Source organism: Tursiops truncatus, chromosome 15 (assembly GCF_011762595.2).
Source record: "Tursiops truncatus isolate mTurTru1 chromosome 15, mTurTru1.mat.Y, whole genome shotgun sequence".
Classification (NCBI taxonomy): domain Eukaryota; kingdom Metazoa; phylum Chordata; class Mammalia; order Artiodactyla; family Delphinidae; genus Tursiops; species Tursiops truncatus.
The window spans coordinates 74,778,866-74,806,800 of NC_047048.1; the positions used below are offsets into that span (position 1 = coordinate 74,778,866).

At 45.0% G+C, this 27,935-nt stretch overlaps 2 long non-coding RNA genes across 2 annotated transcripts in view; one reads left to right on the plus strand and one right to left on the minus strand.

Annotated features, from left to right (window-relative positions):
* On the plus strand, positions 1-27,402 carry LOC141276554 (uncharacterized). Its single transcript, XR_012326385.1, has 3 exons — positions 1-128; positions 19,369-26,179; positions 27,242-27,402. It is a non-coding gene; the product is annotated as an uncharacterized lncRNA (long non-coding RNA).
* The window catches only part of LOC117308256 (uncharacterized), a 43,329-nt gene continuing 15,519 nt past the window's right edge, over positions 126-27,935 (minus strand). The window contains exons 3-4 of the long non-coding RNA XR_012326386.1: positions 24,836-24,908; positions 126-18,823 (exon numbers count right to left, since the gene is read on the minus strand). This is a non-coding gene — a long non-coding RNA (uncharacterized lncRNA). The remainder of the gene's footprint in view (positions 18,824-24,835; positions 24,909-27,935) is intronic.

A 27,935-nucleotide genomic window follows, 5' to 3' on the forward strand; every position in this document is an offset into this window, starting at 1 on the left:
TGAGAACTAAAGCCAACTGCTGGAGATGACAGAGAAGAAAGATGAGAAGAGCCTGGGTCCCTGAGAACACCATCAAGCCACTGCAACATCTTTGGAGCTGCCAACCTCCAGACATTTTGTTATAAAAGGTAACAACATTTTTTCTTTGCTTAAGCCACTATGAGTCAGGCATGCTGTCACTTACAGTTGAAAATATCGTAACCAATGCAGTCACCTTCCCAATGCCCTATTGCAGCGGTCCTCAACATTTCTGGTGTCAGGGACCGGTTTGGTGGAAGACAATTGTTCCACGGACCAGGGAGGGGCGGGGTGGGGAGATGGTTTCGGGATGATTCAAGCTCATTACATTTAATGTGCACTTACATTTAAATGCACATTACATTTATTGTGCATTTCTATTATTATTACATTGTAATATACAGTAAATAATTATACAACTCACCATTATGCAGAATCAGTGGGAGCCCTGAGCTTGTTTTCCTTGCCACTCACTGACAGGTTTTGTTTTTTTTTTAAATTTTATTTATTTATTTTTGGCTGTGTTGGGTCTTCGTTGCTGCGCGTGGGCTTTCTCTAGTTGTGGCGAGCAGGGGCTACTGTTTGTTGCGGTGCGCGGGCTTCTCATTGCGGTGGCTTCTCTCGTTGTGGAGCACGGGCTCTAGGCACACGGGCTTTAGTAGTTGTGGCGCACAGGCTCAGTAGTTGTGGCTCACGGACTCTAGAGCACAGGCTCAGTAGTTGTGGCGCACGGGCTTAGTTGCTCCGCGGCATGTGGGATCTTCCCAGACCAGGGACTGAACCCGTGTCCCCTGCATTAGCAGGCAGATTCTCAACCGCTGCACCACCAGGGAAGTCCCGCTGATAGGGTTTAGATGAGTCTGCAAGCAGTTGATTTATTATGGTCTCGGTGCAGTCAAACCTCTCTGCTAATGATAATCTGTATTTGCATCCACTCCCCAGCACTAGCATCACCACCTCAGCTCCACCTCAGATCATCAGGCATTAGATTCTCATAAAGAGCACGTAACCTAGATCCCTTGCACGGCATGGGCAGTTCACAGTAGGGTTCGTGCTCCTATGAGAATCTAATGCCGCCACTGATCTGACTGGAGGCAGAGCTCAGGCGGTAATGCGAGCGATGGGGAGCAGCTGTAAATACAGATGAAGCTTCACTCGCCTGCCGCTCACCTCCTGCTGTGCGGCCCTGTTCCTAACAGGCCACCAACCGGTACTGGTCTACGGCCTGCTGGTTGGGGACCCCTGCCCTATTGCCCAAATTGCAAGGAAGGAAACCAAACCTAGCAAACCCTTGAAGGTACAGAGCTCAGAGTTCCAGCTGAGGTATTTGGACTTTTCCTGGAACGATGTTTAGAAAATCCACCCGTCTCCAAATTGCCAACGCCTAAATATGACACTTACTTCTCTCTTGCTTCAAATCCTCCCATGACTCACCATTGCTCTTAGGAGTTCAAAATTCTCATTGTAAGGACCTGCAATCTGGCCCCTGCTGTCCTCCTGGCATCACCCCTGACCCTCCTCACTTCATATTTAGGCCCCAGCCAGACTAAGTTACTTTTAGTTCTTTAATATCCTATCTTGGCTCTAGCCTTTTGCATGTGCTAATTCTTCTACTTTCCCCCATTTCATCTGGCCCTCTCTTTATTCTTCATGTCGCAGCTCAAATGCTGTCTCTTCCAGGAAGACTTCCTTGATTTCTAGACAGGATTCAGTAAACCCTTAGGGTACCATTGCACCTTATGCTTTCCTCTGTTAAAACACTTATCAAACTAGATTGTAATTGTCTGTTTTCATGACTGGTGGACTTATTCTTGCTCTCCACTATGCCACTTCCAGCTCTTTTTCCTAACTGCTGGCCCTGCTGACCAAAAGCTGCCTTAGCCTCTCAATTTGATTGATGACTGTTATTTGATCCGCTGAGTTCTCTTCCAAGCCTTCACTTCCCCACTCCTCCCACAATTGTAGGGGACCTACTTCCTATAATAAATCCCTTATCCTATGGGATAGTCACTGACAGTGACTCTGCTCTGCTCCGCTGATTGATACACAGTCCAGGGCAGACACCATCTTCTGGCTTTTGGGTGGAGACATGATCCAGGCCCCCGTCCAGATAATTCTACTTTCCCATCCACAGTGATTGGTTCAGGCATGGGCACCTGACCCAGTCCTCGCCAATGACAGCCCGCCCCAGGATTTATGCTAGAACAACGGGAAAGCAGAAGCAACGTTTCCACTACTGCTACTGAGCTGGTTGTTTGCAAGCCTGGAGCTGCTGGTGATCAGCTCCCCACAATGAGGAGAGGGCCTGCCAGAGAATGAAGTCAACAGAAAAGAAAGCAGGATGAAGAAAGGGAGAGGCACAGACGCCATGTGACATCACTTGATCACCTGTACCCACCTTTATCTGAAGCTAAACCTTCCTCTGGGCCTCTTCTGTTTGTAGTTCAAGCCAGTATGAGTTAAGTTTCTGTACCTTCCAGTTGAAAGAGTCCTGGTCAATATGGGTAAACAATAACTATCTATTGAGTGAATGAATCCCAAATTGTCAGTGGCTATATACTTCTCTTATCAATTCCTTTTATTCATTTTTTCCTTTTAGAAGAAAAGAAGGAAAGAATTTACAGGGTTGGTGTCATATGAAAAATGATAGTAGAATCCTAGGAAGGGGTTCTAATCAACCCTTTTTTATTACATTTAGGGGAACTGAGGCTCAAAGAGGAGGTATAACTTGCTTAGGATCATATGGCCAGATTTTATTAGAATCAAAATTAAAGGCCAGGTTGAGAATGCATAATCTGAGTCTGATCATGAGGAAGTATTGGACAAATCCAAAATGAGAAACATTGTTTTAAAAAAAAAAGACCAAAGTATTACTGAAAAATGTCAATGTCACAAAAGACAAAGGCTGTGAAGTGTTCCAGATTAAAGGAGACTAAATAGACATGACAACTAAATGCAATATGTCACCCTAAACTGGACCCGCCCTATACTGGAAGAGAAAAAAAACTTAAGGACATTATTGGATCAATTAATTAACAAAATTGGAACACAGATTAAAACGTTATCAATGTTAAAGGTACTGAGGTTGATAACTGCACTGGGTTTATGTAAGGTAATATTCCTATTCTTAGGAAATACTTAGTGGTGAGGGGCCATGATATATGTGACTTACAATCAAAAGGTTCAAAAAATTATGTAAACACAGAGACAGAAAGAGAGAGAACACAAATGATAAAGAAATTATAGAAATATTAACAATAAGTGCATTGGGGTAAAGGGTATCTAGATATACTTTGTTCTATTTTTATTCAACTAACTTTCCTGTAGGTTTGATATTATTAACAAATTCAAAAATTAGAAACAAAAATTAAAATGTTAGAGACCAGACTCCCAGGCCAGCCCACTCTTACTCTCTGTGTTGTGAATGCTTGTAAAGAGCTTCAGGCAACTTTGAGACTTACAAGGAAGGTACAATACTCAGTCCATGGTGGGAGAGTCCCGATGAATTAGTAATGTTTTTTTTTAAAAAAAAATTTATTTATTCATTTACTTCTGGCTGCATTGGGTCTTTGTTGCTGCGCGCGGGCTTTCTCTAGTTGCAGCGAGCGGGGGCTACTCTTCATTGTGGTATGCAGGCTTCTCATTGCGGTGGCTTCTCTTGTTGTGGAGCACGGGCTCTAGGCCCGTGGGCTTCAGTAGTTGTGGCACGCGGGCTCAGTAGTTGTGGCTCACAGGCTGTAGAGCGCAGGCTCAGTAGTTGTGGCGCGTGGGCTTTGTTGCTCTGCAGCATGTGGGATCTTCCTGGACCAGGGATCGAACCCGTGTCCCCTGCATTGGCAGGCGGATTCTTAACCACTGAGCCACGAGGGAAGCCTGAATTATTAATGTTTATCACGTGCAAGAGCTTCATAATAGAACATTCAGAGAGCAAAGTAGGAGAGGCCTGACCAGCTTTAGAACCAAATAGTCTCTGAGGAGTGGCCACCTCCTTGCCTTAAAATTTATAGGCTGAAGGTAGATCCATTGGGGTGCTTTGGGCTGAAGATAACTGTATACTCAGTTAAGAGGGCCTTAAATGATGAGGACATTTTTAATCTCAGGTAACAATAAACCAGCAGGTGGAATGTTTCAGGGTTGGATAGTTCAGCATCTCAGTATTAGAGCAGCGAGTCAGCTTCTGGAGGATTCCCTTGGTCTGGAGGAATTCCTCATGGTCTCAGAATGACTGCTCAGAATGACTGCTCAGAATGACTGCTACAGCTCCAAATGTCACAACAACACCCAAAGGCTATAACAAGACACCTGTGAAAGAAAAGGGGTTGGGGGACAACACTTCTCTTTCTTTTAACAAGAAGGAAAATCCTTCCCAGAAGCCCTCAGCAGACTTTCCCTGCTGCCTCATTGGCCAGGACTGGGTCCCAAGCTTACCCCGGGACTAAGACAAAGGGAGACAGGATTGCTATGGCTGGCTTAGACCAATCAGAATTCATTCTCTGGACCTGGCATGTTGCTCTTCAACAACAAAATTAGGTTCTGTTGGCAAGGAAGAAGGGGAATAAAGCAATCCACAAAGTCTGCTTCATGGTTTTGATGGTCTCCTAAGTCAGTGCCTTAGTTCTCCTTTCGTGATCTGGACAAAAGGGCAGCTTGGACCCTTCTTGGCACAAGAGTGCCAAGAAGTCCAGAGACCCTGAGCACATAGGGGAGATATATGGCCTAGAACAGGAATTCTACACAGAAAACAATTCCCCTCGCCTGTCCAGCATTCATCCCCCTATCGTTTGCTCACAGCACCCAGTATTTCTTTGGGGACCTTCCCCTCCCCCATGTCTAGTCCCTGAGGTTCAGGTGAGACTGTCCCTACCCCAAGAGACAAGTGACCAGACCTGGACAATCAAAGCATTGCCTCCCTTGAGTGACAGTGATTGGTTCTGAGATAGGCCATGACCTAAATTAGTCCAATCAGAGTGAATGTTGGAACTTCAGCAGAGTTTGTGCATGTCACTTTTGTTCACATCCCATTGGCCAGGACATAGTCACACAGACATTCCTATCTGCAAGGGGTTCTGGGAAATGCAGTCTTTGGCCACCCAGCTAAAATTCAGGGATTTTGCTACTAAAAGAAAGAGAAAGTCCAAACGTCCTGTCCTGGCAAGGCTTTGTCTTTGTTTTCCGGAAGGAAAGCCTTCCCAGTGGACTTCAGCTTACTTCTGGTTGGCCTGAACTGTGTCTCATGGTCTCCGCTGGCCAGAAGGTGGCTAGGAAAATGAAATATTTAGCTTCCTGACTTCTCTAGTAGAGGAAGGCAAGAGGGAGGAGGACTGGGAATGGGCAGCTTGAGCAGGGTGCCCAACTGTCCCAGTTTGCCTAGGACTAAGGGGGTTCTGGGGACACAGTGTTAAAACCCACTTCAGGAACTGCAGCCACCCCTATGTGACTTGAGACCTTAACCCAGTTCGCAAGGTGTATCCTCTGCACCGCCTCCTCCCCCTGACAACCTTCTCTTTCCCTTCATTGCTTCCTCTCTGGCTAAAAGGTGGCTAGGCCTCTGCCCTGCCCTGCATCTGCTTACACTAAGTCCTAACTATTGGACCTCCTTGGTCCTCAACTGTGTCCTGTGTCCTGGGAACCCCAGTGGTGCCCATCCTCCTCCCAAGTTCCCCGTGTCCCCGCCATCTTGTTTCCCTATCATCTCAGCCCCTGAGAGTCCAGGGCTTGCAGAGCTCGAAAGGAGAGACGCTCTTGCTGGTCTCACTGAAACAAAGTCAGGACTTGAACTCCCAGGCCAGGGCTCTTCCTTCTGTACCCTCAAAATCCTTAGTGCCTGTCATTCAACTGACCAGACATTTCTCCAGAGCTGAGATGAACTCTCTCTAAGATGTCCTTGTGGTCAGCAGAGGGCAGAGGACATGGCATGAAAAAGAAACACTCAAGAAGCACTCTGTGAAATACCCCCTAGGGTCCCCCTCTGGCTCCCACATGATCTCAGGAACTACCTGACCTGTCCAAACAGAATTTATCATTTCCATTCCATCACACCTGCCCTCCCCCATCCTCTGACAGCTGGGGTGGCTTTTAGACCCAAATACACAATACCAACAACATCCTGATATAACCCAGGGTTTCTCAATATCCACACTATTGACATTTGGGGCCAAATAATTCTTTGCAGGGAGGAAGGGACTGTCCTCTGTGCTGCAGGACGTTTAGCAGCATCCCTGGCTTCCGCCCACTACACGCCAGCAGCCTCCTCCACTGTTGTGACAATCAGAATTGTCTCCAGACATTGCCAAAGGCCTCCAGGAGACAAAAATCACTCCTGGTTGAGAACCACTGATATGGACCATTGATATTTTCTTAATATTATATAAAATGTAACAACAAGCAACTTCAGAAAACAGAGTCACTTTCATTGAGCTGTAGATACCATCTATGTAAAAACCTCAAACTCGCCACACAATGCAGCTTGGAGTAAAGGCCCTGGCAACCCCTGGCAGCCAGTTGGCTTCTCCCAGTGGGTCACACACAGAGATTCTGGCACCGCTGCCACTCTCCCCACCACAGCTCACACAGAACAATGGAGCTCTCTCTGGCTCTCCAACCTTATCTACACCCTGTACTTAACTCTGCTTTACTGGGCAGCTTTGTTTGTTCTAAGGCAATTAAAAAAGTCTTCTTGGCCTACACCCTCTGTAGGCCCATTAACAGACTTAACCTGGAGCTTCTCAGCCTCGGCACTGTTGACATTCGGGACCAGATAATTATCTGTAGTGGATGCTATACTGTGCACGGTAGAACGTTTAGCAGCATCCCTGGTCTCTACTCAACTAGATGCCGGTGGCACCCTCCTTTCACCAATCCAGTTATGACAACCAAAGATGTCTCTAAACAGCCACATGTCCTCTGGGGGACAAAATCACCCCCAGCTGGGAACCACTGTTAACTCTTACTACAAACCACTGAGGTTGGTTATATCATTACCATTTTACAGATGAGGAATCCAGGGCTTATGGAAATAGGATGACTTGCCCAGATGGTAAAGGGTAAGATCAGGGATTAGAATGAATCTCTAAAACCACAGTTTCCCAAATTCTTCAACTGATAAAATTCCTGTTAACAGAGGCCCCGCTGCATCTGGACCTGTAGAGAAGGGGCCAGCATTCCATATTTCCCACAGGATGGCTTTCCAGACATCAGCAATTTCCAGACACAAGTAAATCTCCATATTTCACCGCCTACATCCTCTGTCCTTAGAGATTTCTCCTCATTCACACCCCCAATGTTATGAGATCACCTTGCTCATTGAACAAAATGCGCCTTTAACGTAATAATTCATACATATTCCAAGTAGGACTAGCAAATGGAGTTAATAAAGTCATCGTCACTAGCTGTCACCTATGAAAAGAACAAAAAGTCCTCAAACGGGGAATTAAGCCAACAGTGTTTGTCTAAGAACTGTTAACTCTAACTCCTGCTGGACGTTGGGCCCTTTAGCTGGCTTCTTTTTAAGGCCCACAACAAACATCGGAAAGTAAGAACTCTTCCCATTTTAAAGAAGAAACTGAGGCACAAAGAGAATAAGTGACTTGTCCAAAACCACACCGAAGGTGTTATGACATGCTAAACCCATTACTAGCAAGTGGATGTTACGGCCTTAAAATGATTCACTTGGACTATTTAAGATTCATGTGTGTGCGTGTGTGTGTGTGCGTGTGTGTGTGTGTGTGTGTGTGTACACGAAGATAAATGTGTGTGTGCACACTCACTTGGACACAGAAACATTGGGGATTGGGGACGAGGAGAGGCCCAACCTTCCCCTTAAACACATGGCAATCCAGTCCCTTCCCCCACCGCCCGCACTGAGGGTCTGTGAGCAGGAAAGAAGGCGCAGGTCTGTTACTAGCTAGGCAACCACCAGTGTCCACCGCATACCTCCCTCACTTCATGGACGGGAAAGGTCCCACCACAAGTCAACTGGCAGGACTGGACCTCGGGCCCACTGTCTGGGCCGTCAGTCTCTCCACACAGCCTGTTACAACAGGGGATTGTCTACTGGGGGCTGTTTCCTAGGGAACATCACTCAGCCACTGGTCACACAGTTACTCAGGAACCCCCTGTCCTTCACCAACCCAGCCCTTGGGAAGTCTACTCAGAGCTCACCTGCTTGAAGAATAGGAGGTGACCCTCTGGTCACTAGGGGATTCTGTCCACAAAAAACCCTGTGAGTCATTCTACAAGGCTCCAGGGAAAAAGGACTCCCAGACGGGGGCCCAGTCCAGAAAGAATTAAAACCTTGGCCCAAGGCCCAGACTTTCAGGGAAACCAGCTGGCCTCTTAGGGGCTGGGCGGGGGGCGGCGACAGGGAGGTCACCTTGAATTGAGGTCTCTCTGGACGGAACTGTTTTCTTATTTAATCATTCATTCATCAACTATTTATAGTTGTGACATTTATTCCTGAATTCAACAGATATTAATTGGGACAGGCTAGGTAACTCTCACTTTTAACTATACACTTTTTTTTTTTAACTATACACTTTTGAATTGATTGCATTCGTTATTACAAAGAGCCTGTGCCGCTTTTGTTTGTTAAGCTTCATCTTTAGTTAATTTTTAATAATGAGTGATATATAAGCACATTCGCCCTGTGACCACCATGATGCGAGGTAACTTACACCATGATGCATGGGTGGTAGCTTTCCAAACTTTTTTTGTGCATTTCCATACAGACCCATAGAAAATTATAGAATCATTTTGTGTGTGTGTATATATGCTACTATGAATTAGTCTGTAATTTTTTAAAAAAGGAATGAAAATTGAATCTATTGAGGTGCTATCATGTGCTGGGTGTGGCTAGGTCCTAGAGATACCGCAGTAAACAAGGCACAACTGCTCCTTGAGTCTCGTGGGGGATACAACCGAACAAAGAGATCATTATACTACAATCTATTAAATGCAATGAAAATGGAGGAAACGGAGCTGTGGGAGAGCCCAGAAAGGGTATCCATCCCAGCTCAAGGGTGTGTATGGAATCAGGGAGTATTAGGTGTATTTATGTTGCAAGTGAGAGAATACCCACCAAACTAGTGAAATAAAAGTGGGAGAGGATGACTTACTGAGTTATAAGAAATCAAGATGTAAAACTGCCTTGAGGCATGACTCCAGGGACTGGAACAATATCAAAAAATACATGTCTCTGTCTCTCCTTTCATCTCTCTCTCCACCTTTCAGCTCTGCTTTCCTCTGTTTTGGATTTGCTTTCAGACAGGCTTTCTGCACCTGGTGCCAAAGATGGCCACAAGCAACTCCAAGCTTGCTTAATTCTTGTAACTGGCAACCCCACTGGGAAGGGAGATCCTCTCCCAAAAATTCCAACAAAACTCCAGTGAGTCTCATTGGTCTCACTGGAATGACGTGCCCATCGAGGAGCCAATCACTGTGGCCAGGGGAATGGGATATGCTCATTGGCCAGGCTCACCCGTGGAGCCAGGGGTCCATATCTGAACCCCATGGATAAAAGCTGGGGAGGCAGTGGCTCCCCAAAGGAAAATTGAGATGCTGTTTTCTGATCCAGAGGAAACAAACGTTGCATAGGCAAGATAAAAGATCCCCACTGCAGAAAGCTTCCTGGAGAAGTTGACCTCCAATCTGAAAACTCAAGGATGAACTGGACTATGATAGGTGACAGGGAGGTAAGGAGCAGAAAGGGTGCTCCTGGCAGAGGGAACAGCATGTACGAAGGTCTGGAGAGCACTGCTTGTTCCAGAAAATGTGAGGGGTTTACTCTGACTGATGGGTACTGTAGGAGGAGGGAGAGGAAGAGATGAGATCAGAGAGAAAGACCGGATGCCTTTAGGGAACTGCGATTTTATCCAGCCCCCTCCCACTCCTTCCCCCACCTCCCCACCCCCATCCCACTCCAGGGATCATGACTCAGTCATGGGGTTTTCACACTTTCCTGCTTCAAGCTTGGCAGTTTCTATATCTAAGGGGATGTGTCATTCATCAGCAGATCATGTCACCCCACTGAAACACTCTGTGGTTTCCTGAATGTCAGCCGATTATCAATGATTAGCCCACAAACCTTCCAGGGTTGCACAAGACAAAGGAATTCCAACTTGAAAATAAAGGGAGGGGCTTCCCTGGTGGCTCAGGGGTTAAGAATCCGCCTGCCAGTGCAGGGGACACGGGTTCGAGGCCTGGCCCAGGAAGATCCCACATGCCGCGGAGCAACTAAGCCCATGCACCACAACTACTGAGCCTGGGCGCCACAACTACTGAAGCCCGCATGCCTAGAGCCCGTGCTCCTCAACAAGAGAAGCCACCGCAATGAGAAGCCCGCGCACCACAACGAAGAGTAGCCCCTGCTCACTGCAACTAGAGCAAGCCCACGCACAGCAACGAAGACCCAACACAGCCAAAAATAAAAACAAACAAACAAATTAATTAATTAATTTTTTAAAAAAGAAAGAAAATCAAGGGAGCATTGATACATATACAGTCCAGTGCATAGCACACAGATGTGCAGGAGAGATTTGCTCAACTGGAAAGAGGGAATCACATTCTAACTAGGGGTACAGCCACCTTTTATTGATTATGTCCTGTTCTCTAGCAGCTGTCTCCTTTCCTCCTCAGAAAAACCCTATGAAGGAAATGCTTTTGCTATACCCATTTCACAGATGAGAACTGAGGCTCAGAACTTAAGAGATTTGCCCTAAATCTCATATGCATGATCTCTTTTTAATCCTCACAATGGTGTGTCCCCATTTCAAATATGGAAAACTGAGGCCCAGAGAATTGAAACAACTTGCCAGAGTTACACAGCAAAAGTAAGGTGGGGTAGGGGGCCTCATACATTGCAGGTGGGAATGTTAAATGGTACAGCCATTTTCAAAAAACCAGTTTGGCAGTTCCTCAAAATGTTAAACATGTAAAAAGAAGGAAGTAATGCCATTTGCAGCAACACGGATGGACCTAGAGATTGTCATACAGAGTGAAGTAAGTCAGAAAGAGAAAGACAAATATTGTATAATATCACTTATATGTGGAATCTAGAAAAATGGCACAGATGAACTTACCTGCGAAGCAGAAATAGAGTCACAAATGTAGAAAACAAATTTATGGTTACCAAGGGGGGAAAGGGGGATGGGATAAATTGGGAAATTGGGATTGACATATATACACTACCTTATATAAAATGGATAACTAATGAGAACCTACTGTATAGCACAGGGAACTCTACTCAGTGCTCTGTGGTGACCTAAATGGGAAGGGAATCTAAAAAAGAGTGGCTATATGTACATGTATAACTGATTCTTTTTGCTGTACAGCAGAAACTAACACAACATTGTAAAGCAACTGTACTCCAATAAAAACAAATAATAATAATAATAAAGGTTAAACATAGCATTACCATATCACCCAGTCATTCCACTCCCAGGAATATACCCAAGAAAAGAAAACATACATCCACACAAAACGTGTACACATAGGTTCATAGCAGCATTATTATTATAGCCAAGAGTAGAAGCAACCCAAATGCTCAACAACTGATGAATGGATAAATAAAACGTGATATACCTTTTTCACAGAACTAGAACAAAAAATTTCACAATTTGTATGGAAACACAAAAGACCCCAAACAGCCAATGCAATCTTGAGAAAGAAAAACGGAGCTGGAGGAATCAGGCGCCCTGGCTTCAGACTATACTACAAAGCTACAGTAATCAAGACAGTATGGTACTGGCACAAAAACAAATATAGATCAATGGAAAAAGATAGAAAGCCCAGAGATAAACCCACGCACGTATGGTCAACTTATTTTTGATAAAGGAGGCAAGAATATACAATGGAGGAAAGACAGCCTCTTCAATAAGTGGTGCTGGGAAAACTGAACAGCTACATGTAAAAGAATGAAATTAGAACACTCCCTAACACCATACACAAAAATAAACTCAAAATGGATTAAAGATCTAAATGTAAGGCCAGACACTATAAAACTCTTAGAGGAAAACATAGGCAGAACGCTCTATGACATAAATCACAGCAAGGTCCTTTTAGATCCACCTCCTAGAGAAATGCAAATAAAAACAAAAATAAACAAATGGGACCTAATGAAACTTAAAAGCTTTTACACAGCAAAGGAAACCATAAACAAGACCAAAAGACAACCCTCAGAATGGGAGAAAATATTTGCAAATGAAGCAACTGACAAAGGATTAATCTCCAAAATTTACAAGTAGCTCATGCAGCTCAATATCAAAAAAACAAACAACCCAATCCAAAAATGGGCAGAAGACTTAAATAGACATTTCTCCAAAGAAGATATACAGATTGCCAACGAACACATGAAAGAATGCTCAACATCACTAATCATTAGAGAAATGCAAATCAAAACTACAATGAGATATCACCTCACACCAGTCAGAATGGCCATCATCAAAAAGTCTACAAACAGCGCTTCCCTGGTGGCGCAGTGGTTGAGAGTCCGCCTGCCGATGCAGGGGACACGGGTTCGTGCCCCGGTCTGGGAAGATCCCACATGCCGCGGAGTGGCTGGGCCCGTGAGCCATGGCCGCTGAGCCTGCGCGTCCGGAGCCTGTGCTCTGCAACGGGAGAGGCCACAACAGTGAGAGGCCCGTGTACCGCAAAAACAAAAACAAAACAAAACAAAACAAAACAAAAAAGTCTACAAACAATAAATGCTGGAGAGGGTGTGGAGAAAAGGGAACCTTCTTGCACTGTTGGTGGAAATGTAAATTGATACAGCCACTATGGAGAACAGTATGGAGGTTCCTTAAAAAACTAAAAATAGAACTACCATACAACCCAGAAATCCCACTACTGGGCATATACCCTGAGAAAACCATAATTCAAAAAGAGTCATGTACCACGATGTTCATTGCAGCTCTATTTACAATAGCCAGGACATGGAAGCAACCTAAGTGTCCATCGACAGATGAATGGATAAAGAAGATGTGGCACATATATACAATGGAATATTACTCAGCCATAAAAAGAAACGAAATTGAGTTATTTGTAGTGAGGTGGATGGACTTAGAATCTGTCATACAGAGTGAAGTAAGTCAGAAAGAGAAAAACAAATACCATATGCTAACACCTATATATGGAATCTAAAAAAAAAAAAAAAGGTCATGAAGAACCTAGGGGCAGCAGAGGAATAAAGACGCAGACCTATTAGAGAATGGACTTGAGGACACGGGGAGGGGGAAAGGTAAGCTGGGACGAAGTGAGAGATTGGCATGGACATATATACACTACCAAATGTAAAATAGATAGCTAGTGGGAAGCAGCTGCATAGCACAGGGAGATCAGCTCAGTGCTTTGTGACCACCTAGAGGGATGGGATTGGGAGGGAGGGAGACGCAAGAGGGAAGAGATATGGGGATATATGTATATGTATAGCTGATTCACTTTGTTATACAGCAGAAACTAACACACCATTGTAAAGCAATTATACTCCAATAAAGATGTTAAAAAAAATGTGGTATACCCTTACAAGGGAATCTTACTCAGCAATAAAAAGGAATGAAGTAATGGCACATGCTACAGCATGGATGTACCCTGAAAATGTGCTAAGGGAAAGACCCAAAGGAGCACATAGTATATGATTTCGTTTATATGAAATGTCTAGAATAGGCAAATGTATAGAAACAGAAGTTAGATTACTGGTTGCCTAGGTCTGGGGTGGTGTGGGGGGATTGGAGGGAAATGGGTAGTGACTAATAATGGATACGAGATTTCTTTTTACGGTGATAAAAATATTCTAAAATTATGGAGATGGCAGCATGGCTCTGAATATATTAAACACCATTGAACTGGACACCTTAAATGGGTGAATTAAGTGGTATGTGAATTATATCTCAATAAAGCTGTTAAAGAAAGTTTTAAAAAAGAAGTAAGGGGATGGACCTGTGACTATGACAGCAACCACAACTGCTGTTTGAACATCTGCTCCTACTATGTGCTTAACTGAGCCAACAAAAGCGGGGAGGGGGACAGAATATATTAGCTCACTTCATGGAAAAGCCCACAGGCATTTCAGGTATGGCTGGATCCAGGACTCAAGCAATGTCAGTGGGGCTTTGTCATGCTCAGATTCGCCTGTACTGCCTTCCTTCTCAAGCAGGTGACAAAGAAGGTCTCAGTAGCTCTAGGCTGCTTCTCTCTTACCATCCCCACCACCCTGGGGAGTACGTTTTTCACCTAGTTTTAGTAAAGGTTTGAGGGAGGGTTCCCATTGACCTGGCTGTGGTCGCCTTTGAATTAATCAGCGTGGCTAGCTTTGATGGGCCAGGACTGATGACATGACCTACCCCAGAGCCAAGGGGCATGGTCAGTTTCACCCAAACCACATGGTCCAAAGTGGAAATGGGTGAATCCCCAAAGGAAAGTTGGGATTCTGGGCGGGTATGAGCCGCAGATGCCCACAGTATTGGGCAACACTACACTGCCCAAGTTTGATTCCTGTTTCCTCCACATGCCACTGTGACCTGGGCAAAGTACGTAACCTTTCCATGCCTCAATGTCTTCGTCTGTAAAATGGAGATAATAATAGTGTGTCCCTCATAGGACTGTTCTGAGGCTTAAATGAGATGAATTCAGTAAATTCAGACTGGGGGGTGCCTAGCAGACAAGTATTCATTATATTATCTGATACTATCACACACATGCTACAGAGCCATCGCCAGTTACCCGTGTCACTTTTGAGACAGCAAGAAAGTAGATGATAAAAATATCAATTGCTGGTCAAACAGGAGTTTGGGGGCAACTGTGAGAAATGGGAAGGACAGCCTGGGCACTTCTGAGTGACTGGATCAGGGCTACTTACGGTACCTCTACTTCCCCCAGCAGTGCACCTGCCACTGTGTTGTAACTGCTCAACTCCTCCAGACTGTGAGATCCCTCTTTGATTCTTAGTGGTTATGGGTTTTGAAGTTCATGTAATTTTAGAAAAAGAACACAATCTATAAATATGAAATAGGTAAGAAAATATTTATTGACAAGGAAAAAAAATAACTCACCTCAAATTACTGGATACTTGGAGAGTCAAGACCCCTTCCTCTGGAATCTCTTTAGGCAGTTTACACAGAAATACCTCCCGATTGCACCCTGGCTGCCCCTCACTCACCCCAGAACACTCTAGAACTCCTAATACCTCCCAGTACTCGTAAATCATAGTCAATCTGCATTTGAGCCCAATAAAGATTTTTCAATAAATGTTTGTTGAATGACTAATTGGTCAAATAGCTACACCCCTTATTAATCTTCACAATGGACAATCCACACCCACACAGTAAGAGCCAGATGCTTTTTTTTCTTCCTTTAAACAATGAAGATCCTGCCAAACTCACGCCTCTGAGATGAGACTGACCTGGGTTAACTCCTGGTTCTGAGTTCTGCCTTGGGTGAATCACCTCCTTTCTTGGAGACTGAATTTTCTCCTCTGTGCAATGGGCATAGTTGAGAGGAATAAATGAGAATGGTCTGGAGCATGTAAGTAGTAACACAGTGCCTAGAACATGTGTCTAATAAATGAACTTTGGTTACTTTTCACTTTTTAGTTATTTATTTAACCAGGTAATACTTCCAAAAACTACAGAAGGGTGAAAAAGTGGGGCTGCTTCCTCCATGTTCCTTTTTCCACCCAAGACGCAACCACAATTACGGGTTGCAAGACAGTTTCAAATTTATAGAAATGCTGTAAGAATAATTCAGAGAATTCCAGTACGCCCTTTACGCAGATTCACCAATTTTTTTTTTTTTTTTGCGGTACGCGGGCCTCTCACTGTTGTGGCCTCTCCTGTTGCAGAGCACAGGCTCCGGACGCGCAGGCTCAGCGGCCATGGCTCACGAGCCCAGCCGCTCCGTGGCACGTGGGATCTTCCCGGACCGGGGCACGAACCCGTGTCCCCTGCATCGGCAGGCGGACTCCCAACCACCGCACCTCCAGGGAAGCCCGGATTTGTTTATTTTTTTGTAAAAATTTATCTTGGAGTGCATTCCACCTTGATACAATCTTTTCCAAGGGTAGTTATTATTATTATTTTTTGGTAGTTATTATTTAATAATGGTGAATCAATTTTATTTTAATAATGGTTGCTCCTGTTCAATTCCTTTGCTGGTTTTCTCCCTGTCTCTCTGACCTTGACCGTGTTGGATGTGCCCCACAGCTTAGTCCTTGGATACCTTCTCCAATCTAATCTCCTGCCTTGAAATACTATCGAAACACTGACTTCCCTGAATGGATGGCTTCAGCCCAGACCTCTGTCCTGAACCTCAGGCCCAGATCTCCATCTGCCCCTTCCACATATCCACTTAGAGATCTGACAGCCATCTCAAAATGGGTATGCCCCAAATCCAGCTCCTGACTTTCTCCCCACCCAAACTGCCCCAACATGTTTCTAACCATCTTAGTTAATGTCTCCTTCATCTCTCTATTTGCTCAGGCCAAAAATGTGAGCACCATCTTGGATTCCTTTCTGTCTCTCACTGCCTCCTACATCCAATCATCAGCAATTTTTTTGGCACTACTTTCAAAATACATCCAGAATCCATACTCCTCTGTTGATACCATCTCGGGCCAAGCTACTATCATCTCTCACCCAGATTATTGCAGCAGCCTCCTCACTGGTCTCCTTGCTTTCACCTTTTTTCTCAATAACTTACTCTGAAAACAGCAGCCAACATTACGGTAGAATCAGATCATCTCCCTTCTCTGCTCAAATCCCCCCATGGCTTCCTTCTCACTTGGAGTAAAAGTCAAAATCCTTACCCTGACCCCCAAGGCAGGGGATCTGGTTCCCTGCAATTTCTCTGACCTCAGCTCCCTACTCTCCTTTCTGGCTGGAACATTCTTTCCTTCCATCCTCACCTGGCCCACTCCCTCTTCTTCAAGTCTTTGCTTAAATGTCACCTTCTCAGGGAGGCATTCCCTGAACACTGTTAAAAATTGCAAACCCCGTCCCCAAACTTGTCTTACACTCTGTGTCTCCATCTCTGCTTAATTTTTCTCCATAGCATCCATCACCATCTAACATACTATATATTTATTTGTTTATTTATTGTCTATCTCCCTCCACTAATAAGTCAGCTCCAGGAAAACAGAGACCATGTCTGTTTTCTACACAGAGGCATCCCCAGTACCCAGCACAGTGCCTCATAGGTGCTTAATTAATATTTATTGTATGAATGAATGAAACATCTTTGTACCAACCACAAACCTTGTCAAGAGCTACATACATAGTGTCTGGATTAATGAAATGAAGATTGAACAGCTCTAATCCCAGCTGTAAGATCAATGAAATGAGGCTGCTGTTCCGGTGACTTATGGAAGTTCCCCTGTCTAAACAAGTCTCTCCCAAGGTCCAGGAGCTGATAACATGGGCAGTCAGGCTGGCTGGCACCAGACTGGACCCAGATGTGGTAATCAGGCCACATCACAGGGAAAGGGGAACTTTGTGGCCAGAGGCTCCAGTGGTAGACGCCAAGCTGAGCATTTGGAGGGGAAGCTGACGCCTGTACCTCGAGCTGAAACAGAAACTGTGGTGGCTGGCAAGGAAGGATGCCCCGACCTGTGCCTTTTGGCCCCTCAGCCACTGCTGGCTTTCTAATACACTACAACTATTTTTTAGAGGGAAACTTTTATTGAAGTGTAACATACATACAGAAAAGTGCACATACACAAGTGACAGCTCAATACATTTTCACAGAGGCAACACACTAGGGTAACTAGCCTCCAGACCAAGGAACAGAAATTGTCCAGTCCCCTAGAAGCCTCCTTCCAGCCTCTATTGCCACCCTGAATGGTAACCATTACCCTGATTTCCAACACCAAGGGTTATTTTTACCTGTTTTGAACTCTGTGTGTTGGCACAATACAGCATTAATTCTTTCATGTATGACTTCTTTGCACAACATTAGGTTTGCAGCAACAGCGTTTGACCCTGCCTCTTCCTCCACAAGCTCAAACTGGGAAAGGGGACCTAATAATAACTCACCTCGCTGCTGGTTTCAATGTGCCAGCAAGTCCTTGGAGCCTGAAACCCATCTAGTGGGCTGGAGCTGTTACCGCTCCCATTTCACAGATGAGAGCACTGAGGCACAGCCAGGTTAAATAGTTTGCCCAGCTAGGAAGTAGAAGAGTCTACATTTGAACCCAGGTCTGTTTGATCTCTGAGCTCATGTTCTTACCTATCATACACATTTCTTATCAATAAAATGACCCTTTACTGAGCACCCCCTTTGGGCTGGACATTGTGCATGAGCTTTATGCTCATTGATTTTCCCAGCCCCTGCATGAATAATACGCCTTTATCCCTGCTTGACTGATGAAAACAGGATTCGGAGAGATCACATAGCCATGAAAACAGAGACTTAAACCTTATTGTATTGGTTCCAAAATCCAATGCAGGGTGATATCAGTATCCAGTATTTAGGTATATCTTTCAAATACACCTACTGAGTTTTTCAAAGAAGAGACAACAACAATAGCAGTTGTAGAGCCTCTCTGAGCCAGATGCTTTGGGCAAAGATTATGAATGATTCCCCCCAATATCTGTTCCTTCCCCTCTTCCCTAGTAAGAGAACACCTGACTCTTAGCTGGACACACAGCTTCCCACAGCTTTACCACATATCCCAGGCTTCTTTGCAGCAAGGTGGAGTCATGCAACTAAGTTGTAGCTAATGGAAAGCTCCTCTGCTACATATCCCCTGGACCCACTTCTGCGTCGTGACCTTCACAAGGAATGGGCAATGCTCTTCCCTTCACTGTTTCCTTCCAGCTGGCTGAAATGACAGACATGGTGTTGGGGAGCCGTCTTGGACCATGTGGAAAGGATGCCTCTCTAGGGATGGAGGAGCAACAGGGTAGGAGCCTAGGCCCCACCCCATGGAGCCATCCTGGCCCTGGAGCACTCATACCCCCTCAGATCCAACATAGATTTAAAAAAGAAATTAAAAACTGCTCTCTTCACTGAAGTATACATTTTTGAGTGGTTAAAATGGTGAATTTTGCGTTATGTGTATTTTATCTGAATTACAAAAACAACTTCTCCCTTGTTAAGCCATGGTTATTTGGGGTCTCTAGTTTGTACTTTAATATAATATAGTATCTTCTGTTCATAATCTTTATTTCTTAGATCAGCATCAAGAGAGAGGGAGTATGGTCTCTCCTTCATGGTTGAGGGGCTGAGGCTCAGAGCCAAAGTGATTTGCTCTAAATCAGCACCAGAGTCCACCCTCTGGGACACCAAGTCATTTTTTTTTTTTTTTTTTTTTTTTTTTTTTTGCGGTACACGGGCCTCTCACTGTTGTGGCCTCTCTCGTTGCAGAGCACAGGCTCCGGATGCGCAGGCTCAGCAGCCATGGCTCGCGGGCCCAGCCGCTCTGCGGCATGTGGGATCTTCCCGGACCAGGGCACGAACCCGTGTCCCCTGCATCGGCAGGCGGACTCTCAACCACTGCGCCACCAGGGAAGCCCTGAAACAGCAAGTCTTTTGTTCTTTCATTATACTGGGAATTGGCAAACTGTGGCCTGTTGGCCCTTGCAGCTGAAAATGGTTTTAACATTTTTAAAGGGCTGAAGAAATGAGAAGGAATAGGCAGAGAAGAAAAAGGAGAAGGAGGAGGAGGAGAGGAATATGCAAAAGAGGACTTACGTGACCTACAAAGTCTAAAAGATTTACTATTTGACCCTTTACAGAAAAAGCTTGCTAACCCCTGAATTAACACCATTTTTAAAAACGCTCAGTTTCTCTGCCTGGGAAATGAGGGATTAAATATTTATTTAATAAAAGCAGGAAGATATGTGTTACAGTCACACACGGCTCTCATGGATCGAGAGAAGAAGCTAGGATGGGAGGATATAAAGGGTTTGCACTGGATAAGCCAACCCGATTTACTGAGAGGCCACGGGCTCCTGGTAGAAAGATGCTGGGTTAAGACAGGAAGCTAGGTTGCTGTTGTCTAACTGAATGACCTTGGGCAAGTCCCTTCCCCTGTCTGGGGTGCTGGTTCTCATCTACACATGGAGAGCTTGGACTACATCTGTCCTCTTGGTTTTATCTACTCGGTATCCAATTCCCCATCCTCTGGTAACAGCACGCCGATTTCCCTGGGAGCCCCCTTCCTTACTCCCTGTCCATATGAAACAGATGGAGCTAATTCCATCCTTGGCTCCAAGGGAGTGCAAATGCCCTAAAGCAGGCAATCAATACCTCATCCCTCTGCCCACAGGGACTGGTTCAGGGATAGGCATGGGCCCCAGGTGGACCAATGAGTCAACCCTCAGGTTTTTTCTGGAGTCGTTGGGAAAGCATTGCTTACTTTCTGCTGGGCTAGACCAGTATGAAGAGAGCCTGAAGCTCAAAGGTGGCCACTATTGAGAGAGTAAGAGAGAGACTGAGTCCTGTTAACTTACCAGCCCCTGAATTTAGCTGTACGTGAAGCCGGCATGTCCCGGGACACGTTATTCTCCATGAGCTAAATGGTCTTTTTTTTTTTTTTTTTTTTTTTGGCTTAAGTCACTGTAGCAGATGATGTTGATCCTCTGCCCATACCCCCTTGGCAATCATTGTTTTGATGCTCAATGACCTTATGGCTTCCAATTCCCAGCCTCTGTGCTGTCTGAGGGCTTTGCCCCCCATGAGCATTTAGTACAAACTGAGAATGCTGGGGGTGGGGGTTCACCCTCCCCAATGACTGACAGGAGTCGGTGGGTAAATACCCCGACTCCCTTGCCCACTGAGTGGGCAGTTCTGAATTGTGTTCTACTCTGTGTCCCAGAGTCCCATGATGGGGTTGAGCCTCAGCCGCCTAAAGTGACTACCTGCTCAGTGACTCCCCTTATATTGGCTTCTTTCCCTTCCCCGTCTCACTTACCACTTCCTTCATCAGCGCTTCCCAGAATCATCTCCCAAATGAACTACTTGCTCACAAATCCTTATCTCAGATCTGCTTCTGCAGGAACCCAACCAAAGCATTTCCTAAGATCGGTTTTTCTGTCACTCACAGCCAAAAGTGCTCTGGCTGACATGCAGTTTAAGCTTTCTTAGAAAATCTTTGGCTCATAACTATATTTTTCTAACGTGCTTCTCAGCTGAAAAGCAGTACATGCACTGACTTATGGTGGGCCCCAATAAGAGAACCCCTGCCCCGATGGCCCCGGGACAGCTCGGTGACCCACCCTGCCCACTCCCTCTCCCTCACACAACGTCCTTTCTCCAAGCCCAGTCATTCCGAGGCCCCAGCCAGCTCCCCTGGCAGCCCTAGGAGACAGCCCCAGTTCCTTCCTAGGACTCTCTTTCATCTACAAGGCCTGCCAGTGATAAGACTTTCCACGTCATCTTCCTGTCCCTGACCTTTGAAAGAAAGGTAACCGTCTAGGGCTTGTGATGTTACCACTTGGGGATAAAAGCAGTGGGAACAGGGAGGTTCCTAAGAGGTCATCATTCATTCACTCATTCAACCAATATTTATTGAGTGCGTGCACAAGGCATTTTAAATTGCAAACAACAGAATCAACTAGAGCTAGCTTAAGGAACAAGGGATTTATTAAAGGTATTAGGTGGTACCACAGTTGCTAAATAACCCCACTGTAGCCAGGAGCATCAAAGCCAGGAGAAATAAAAAACTTCACTGCTGAACTATTCCAACAGAAACATCTCTGCTGCCTCTGCTACGTGCTCAGGACTTAGGGAGCTAGGGGCTGGCAGCTAGAACTCCACTATTATTCCCTAGAAGGACCAGATATCTCCACCGTTGTGCTTGCCAGAAGATTCTACCACTTGGCATCCCCACAGCTTATTTTTGCCTCTAAGGCTTACCAGGGGAGACTGGACCACATGAATCACTCCTGCTTCAAAGAAGTCTGGGAAATCTAGTTTTTCATTTTCTAGCTGTTACAGTACAAGAAGCCACATTACAAGGGGATTGGGACAAGTGTTGAGTGAGCCAGACTGTAATGCCTGCCACAGGCCACCAACAGTGATAAAGTCAGAGGAGTTCCCTGCTTCCCAAGAGCTCACTGTTGAGAGAGGCAGACCAACACTAAAGAATTAATTCCAGGAGGGAGAAGCATTACTTAAGGGACATGTTTTCAAAGTTATGAGAACACAGACCAGGAGGACCTAACCCATTCCTACAGGGTCTCCTGAAAGAGGTGTCACTGTATATGACTGTGAAGGTGTTTAGAGGCTAACCAGGTAAAATAAGAGCAGGAGGAAGCAGCATTTCAGGCAAAGGGAAAGAATGTGCAAAGGCCCAGTGGGAGGGAAGGTGAGGGGTATGGGTGGAATTGAGAGAAGGAAAGTTGATTGGTGAATAGAGAACAGGGGGAAACAGGGGAATGAGATAGAGGGGTGGGAAGGGAAAAGGCCATGACCTTGTAGCCCATGTTGAGGAGTTCAAACTGTCTCCTAGGGGCAATGGTGAACCACTGAAGACTTTTGAGCAGGGCAGTGACATAAAAATAACTGTTAATGTTTACTGAGCACTTATTCAGTACTAAACCTTTTCCTAAGCTCTTAACATGTATTATTTACTATATATTTGCAATAATCCAATAGGTTAAGTTCTACGGACCATGACCATAAGTTTCTCTGCCTCTCTATGCCTCAGTTTCCATTTATACACCATGGGAGTAATAATAGAATTTACCACAAACGGTTACTATGAGGATTATAATGAGGCTTTGGCACACGGGGAACTGTGTATGTATTAGCTTTTGCAACTATTGTTCCCCTGTTGCAGATGAAAAAGCGGATGCCCAGAGAGATTAATCAACTTGCCTGACATCATACAGCTAATAAGCAATAGAATGGACGGAACAGGGGTGGGGAGGCTGGGAGGTGCTAGTGAGCATGGAGAAGCCATTTCTGGACCACCCACTGGGGCCCACATGGTCAGCCTCTGCTCTGATCAGTTGGTGCCCAGGTCATATTTCAATATCACCTCTGGTATTACTATACATATAATGTTGTTTTGTGACTTTAATATTTACATAAATGGTATCATACTAAGAGTTTACTTCTGAAAGTTTCTTTTCTCATTCAACATTATATTTTTAAGACCTCTTTAGATCTAGTTTATTCATTTTTGCTGCTCACTGATGTTCCTTTCTGGGGATATGTCACAGTTTGTTATATCCACTCACCTGCTGACACCTATACTGTCGATATCACTTTTGGCCTATTATGGGTGAAGCTATCCATCCTTACAGGTGTGAGAGCTTCTCTACGGTGAATACCTGGAAGTGGGATTGCTGGTCACAGGGTGCATGCCTTTCAAATGCCAAACTGCTGTCTATGAAAGTTTCTGTTTCCCACTTCCTCACCAATAATAATACCACCATCACATATGGCGCTAAGTCTGTGCCAAGTACCTTTCTCAACATTTAACATGAAATAGCTCATGTAACCCTCCTAAGAAACTTTGAGTTAAAGACGATTCTCATCCCCATTCGACAGATAGAGAAACGGAGGCACAGAGAGGTGAAGTAACTAGTCCCAAATCACCCAGCTAGGAATGGCAGCGCATGGTACCAACCCGAGGAAGCTGGTTCCAGAGCCTGAGCTGTTAACCACTCCTCTACAGTTTGCTGGGTTTTGATTTTCAAATTGTTGCCAGTCCACAGCTGTGAAATGTCTCTAAATGTTTTAACCTGCATTGCCTGCTTTGGAGGGACCTTGAGGCTCTTGCCATCCATTTGTTGGCTAGTCAGGTGTCCTCTTTGGAAAAATGACTCTTTATAGACTTGGCTGCCCCTGAATTTCTGATCTTCAAAGCAAATGTTCCTGGAAGCCAGAACTCCAGGCAGGGCCTGGCACAGAGTAGCCACTTGGTAAAAATGTACCGACTACCTGGTAGTGTCTCTCACCTGCCCTTCCTCTTAGAAGCCGGATGCTAAGTAATAAAACTTCTGCTTGGATTACTGGCTGATCATCTGTGTTTTGGGCACATGAGCAGCTCCCTGTCCCCAAAACCATTTCCCCCTCTTGTGATCTGACTCTAGTCTACCTCCCTGACCTCATCTCCTTCGACTCCCCCTTCCCTTGTTTCTCATGAACCCCACTGGCCATCGTCCCGTCCCTTCCGTCAGCCATCTTCACTCCCACCTCAGGGCCTTTGCATATGCTATTCCCTCTGCCAGGAACACTCTTCCAGTGGTGGCTCCATCTCATCCTTCTTGCCTTGGCTCAAATGCCACCACCTCAGAACGGCTTTCCTGACTCCCCAGAGGAAATAGAGGCATGAAGGGATTAAGCATAATTGTCAACAATTATACAGCTGGAGTATTGGTAAGATTTTAAAATTATGTTATCTTACTATCTGCCTATGTTTCCAATTTTTTTCTAAAGTGGTGATGTATTCCCTACATGAATTTTTTTAACCCAAATTTAAAATTAATTAAGAGCCAATCCTGAGAGGACAAATGAGTTTCTGGGGTTCTATTTCCCAATCCTCCTGGCTCAATACTTCAGCAGTGCTGAAATAAGATCCTAGCATTTTGCAACCTTCAGGATTTCCTTACTCCCCAATCCCACTCCACTTGACTATTATCTGCCCTTGGCTCTGAATCATAAACTTGAAAGGAAAGCCTCAGATCCAAAAGCCTCTCTGCTAAACAACCTCCCCTCCCTTGTGAATGTTTCTGATCTGCAAAATGGGGATAATAAAAGCACTTATTTCACAGGGTAGTTAGGAGGATCCAGTGTCATGGTGCTCAAGAAATATCTAGCAGGAGGACGGCTACTACTGTGGGGAAACCACACTGTGAGATGAGTCCGGAATCATACAAACCTTGGATTAAAGCCTGGCTTGCTGTGTGACCTTGAGCAACTCACTTGATCTCTCTGAGCTTCAGTTTCCCCATCTGTGAAATAAAGATTTAAAAATCCATTCTAAGTCCATTAGCATGCCTTTTGCTAGAAAAAAGGAACCAATAAAACACAAATTGGCTTAACTAGAACAGGCTATCCTGCTTCCCTCACAGGATGTCCAGGTCAGGCCAACTGTAGGACAGAGGTAGTTCTAGCAACCTAATGATATCATCAAGGACTCAGGTTCTTTCCGTCTCTCTGTTCTTCCATCTACAGTATTGGTTTCTGCCTAAGGCTGGTTCTCCTTGTCATCGTAGGATGACTGTCAAGAGCTATCAGGGCTACAGGCATTCTCTTTCATGTCCGGTAGGAAAAGAGGGTCACTTCCAGACCCTCTCCTGAAAGTGAGGAAGAACTTTCCAAGAAGCCTCCGGCAAACGTCTCCTCACTTCTCATTGGCCAGACTTGGGTCACATGCCCATTCCCAAACCAATCTCTGGCAAGGGGATGCAATTCCCATGATTGCCTTACATTAATTGGGTCCCAGGCCTGTGGCTGAGCTGGAATGGATATCAAGGAGTCAACTACAACTGTCCATTACACCTGCCTCAAAGGGTTGCAGGGGGAATGAAATGAGACCGTGCTTGCAAAACCTAGCACTCCGTAGGTGCTCAACTAATAGTAGTTCTTATTACAATAATTATCAACATCATGATCATCATTTGGGGGCTTTGGCATTAGACAGACTTTGATTAAACATCAGTTCCTCCACGTCTTAGCTGTGTGGTCTTAAGAAAGCTGCTAAGCTTCAAATCTACTCTGTAAAATGGAAGTGGTAAGTGTTCCTATCCCGTGTCATTATTGTGTGGCAAAAAGTTAATCATGCATTGTTTTTTTTTTGGCCTTCCCAGTAGCAGCTTGGGTGGTCCTTTCCCCTCCTCAGTAGATGTGGTCCAGGTGAGGGAGACTCCCTTTTGTCTCCGGGAGCAGATGCCTTATCCTCACCTGGATTCCTGCATCCCTCAAGTCATTGTGACTGGCTCAGGGAAAGCATGTGATCCAAAGTGAACCAATGACAGGCAGCTCTAATACTCTGCTGGTGTTGCCAGGGAAAGGGGTGCTCTTCTCTCCCTAGGATCGCTGAGCTGGGAGGACAGAAGCTGAAGATGTCTTGGTCACCTCATGGGAAGAGCCTGCCTGAGAGTGAAGCCAACAGAAGGGAAAGCAGAGATGGGAGATGAAGAGAGACACAGGCCTGTTGACACTGTTGAGCTCCTGAATACAGCCAAGCCTGAACCAATTATATCGCTGGACTTTTCCTTATGTGAGCCAATAAATTCTCCTTTAAACTAGTTTGAGGTTCTGTTACTTGCAGTGATGAGTTTGGAGTCCAGCCCAGTTTGGCTTATGTGGGGAATCAGAAAAGGAGATAGTCCTCTGAGGGCTGGACCATACCTGCCTGAATCAGCTTAGTGTCTTGAGAATTTTTCCCAGGCCAATGCATAGAATAGAACTCCAGAAATATCTGGAGTTAAAAGTGGAAATATTCTGATGAGTATCTCTCTGGACTTTTCCTCTATGCTTATAGTAAACAGACATATATACACACATAGAGGAATATGTTTTACAAAAGTGGAATCACACTATGTTTTCAATTCAAACACCACCTCCATAGAGAGGCCCTCCATGACCACCCCATCTAAGTAGCTCCGCCTCCCTCCCACTCTCTTGCATTAAAACAGTGGACGTCAGATTGGGACTTGAACCCACACGCTGGGACTCAAACCCAGCCAAAACCCACAGTCTTTTAATTGAGATCACACGCCTCTTTTCAGGACTTAATGAAGCTCAGGTTCTTGATGTCTCATCACAGAAAAAATTCAGTGAGAGACAAAGTGATAGATAAGAAGTGGATTTATTTAGAGAGAAACACACTCCACAGACAGAGCGTGGGCCATCTCAGAAGGCGAGAGTGGCACCAGAGTATGGGGTTGTCAGTTTTTATAGGGGTGGGTAATTTCACAGGCTAATGAGTGGGAGGATTATTCCAGCTATTTTGGGGAAGGGGGTGGAGATTCCCAGGAATTGGGTCACTGCCCACTTTCTGACCTTTATGGTTGGCCTTGGAACTGTCATGGCGCCCGTGGGTGTATCATTTCGCTTGCTGATGTGTTGCAATGAGCATATACTGAGGCTCAAGGTCTAGTGGAAGTTGATTCATCTGCCATCTTGGACCTGTTTGGTTCTAATCAGTTTATGTCCTGTCCTCAGGCTGTTATTCTTTTAAAGGTTGTGCCCTGCCCCTTTCCCTCCTGTTTCAGCATCATAGCAATTTTCATTACCTAAATTAACTTTGTTTTCTTGTTCTCTCTTTCTCTTCTTCCAGAATTTCTGCTCTACCAGGGCAGGGGTTTTTCTCCGCTCACCACTGCTGTGTCCCTAGTGCCTTGAACAGACTGGCTAAGAATTCAATACCTACTTGTTGAATAAATATCATTCTGTAGTTGGTTTGTTTATTTTCATTGAGTGGTGTGATCACAAACATCTTTCCAGGGTAATAGATATGAATCTGTCTCGATCTTTGAGACGAACGATGGAATTCTGTTGATTGGATGGGCCATGTTTGTTTCCCAACTCTGTTGAATGACTGTGAGTGAAGTAAATGGCCAGATGAACCAGGGGTTTTGTGAGTCAGTACCTCCTCCCCTGCAACAAAGTCAGACAGGGGGAAGGAGAACCCACCCAGCCTTTAACAGGCTGATTCACAGAGAGAAAAGTTAAGCAAACAAGGGTAACTTCGTGTTCTAGCAAGAATTTCCCAGGAAAAACAGTCCTCAAACACAAAAGGCAAGGACAGGCGAATAACTCATTGATTGCCTCTGCAGTGGAGGGTGGAGTTGTTTATTAATTCCCCCACCCCCAAATGGAATTAACTTAAAATTTTTTTTTCTGGTTACAAAAGTAGTATGTAATAATAGGCTTATTATTATGAAAATTTTTTTTTCAGACAATACAGAAAAGCATGAAGAAGAGAGTGAAAAACAGTTATAATTTTAGAGCAGTTTATAAATTATCTCAGA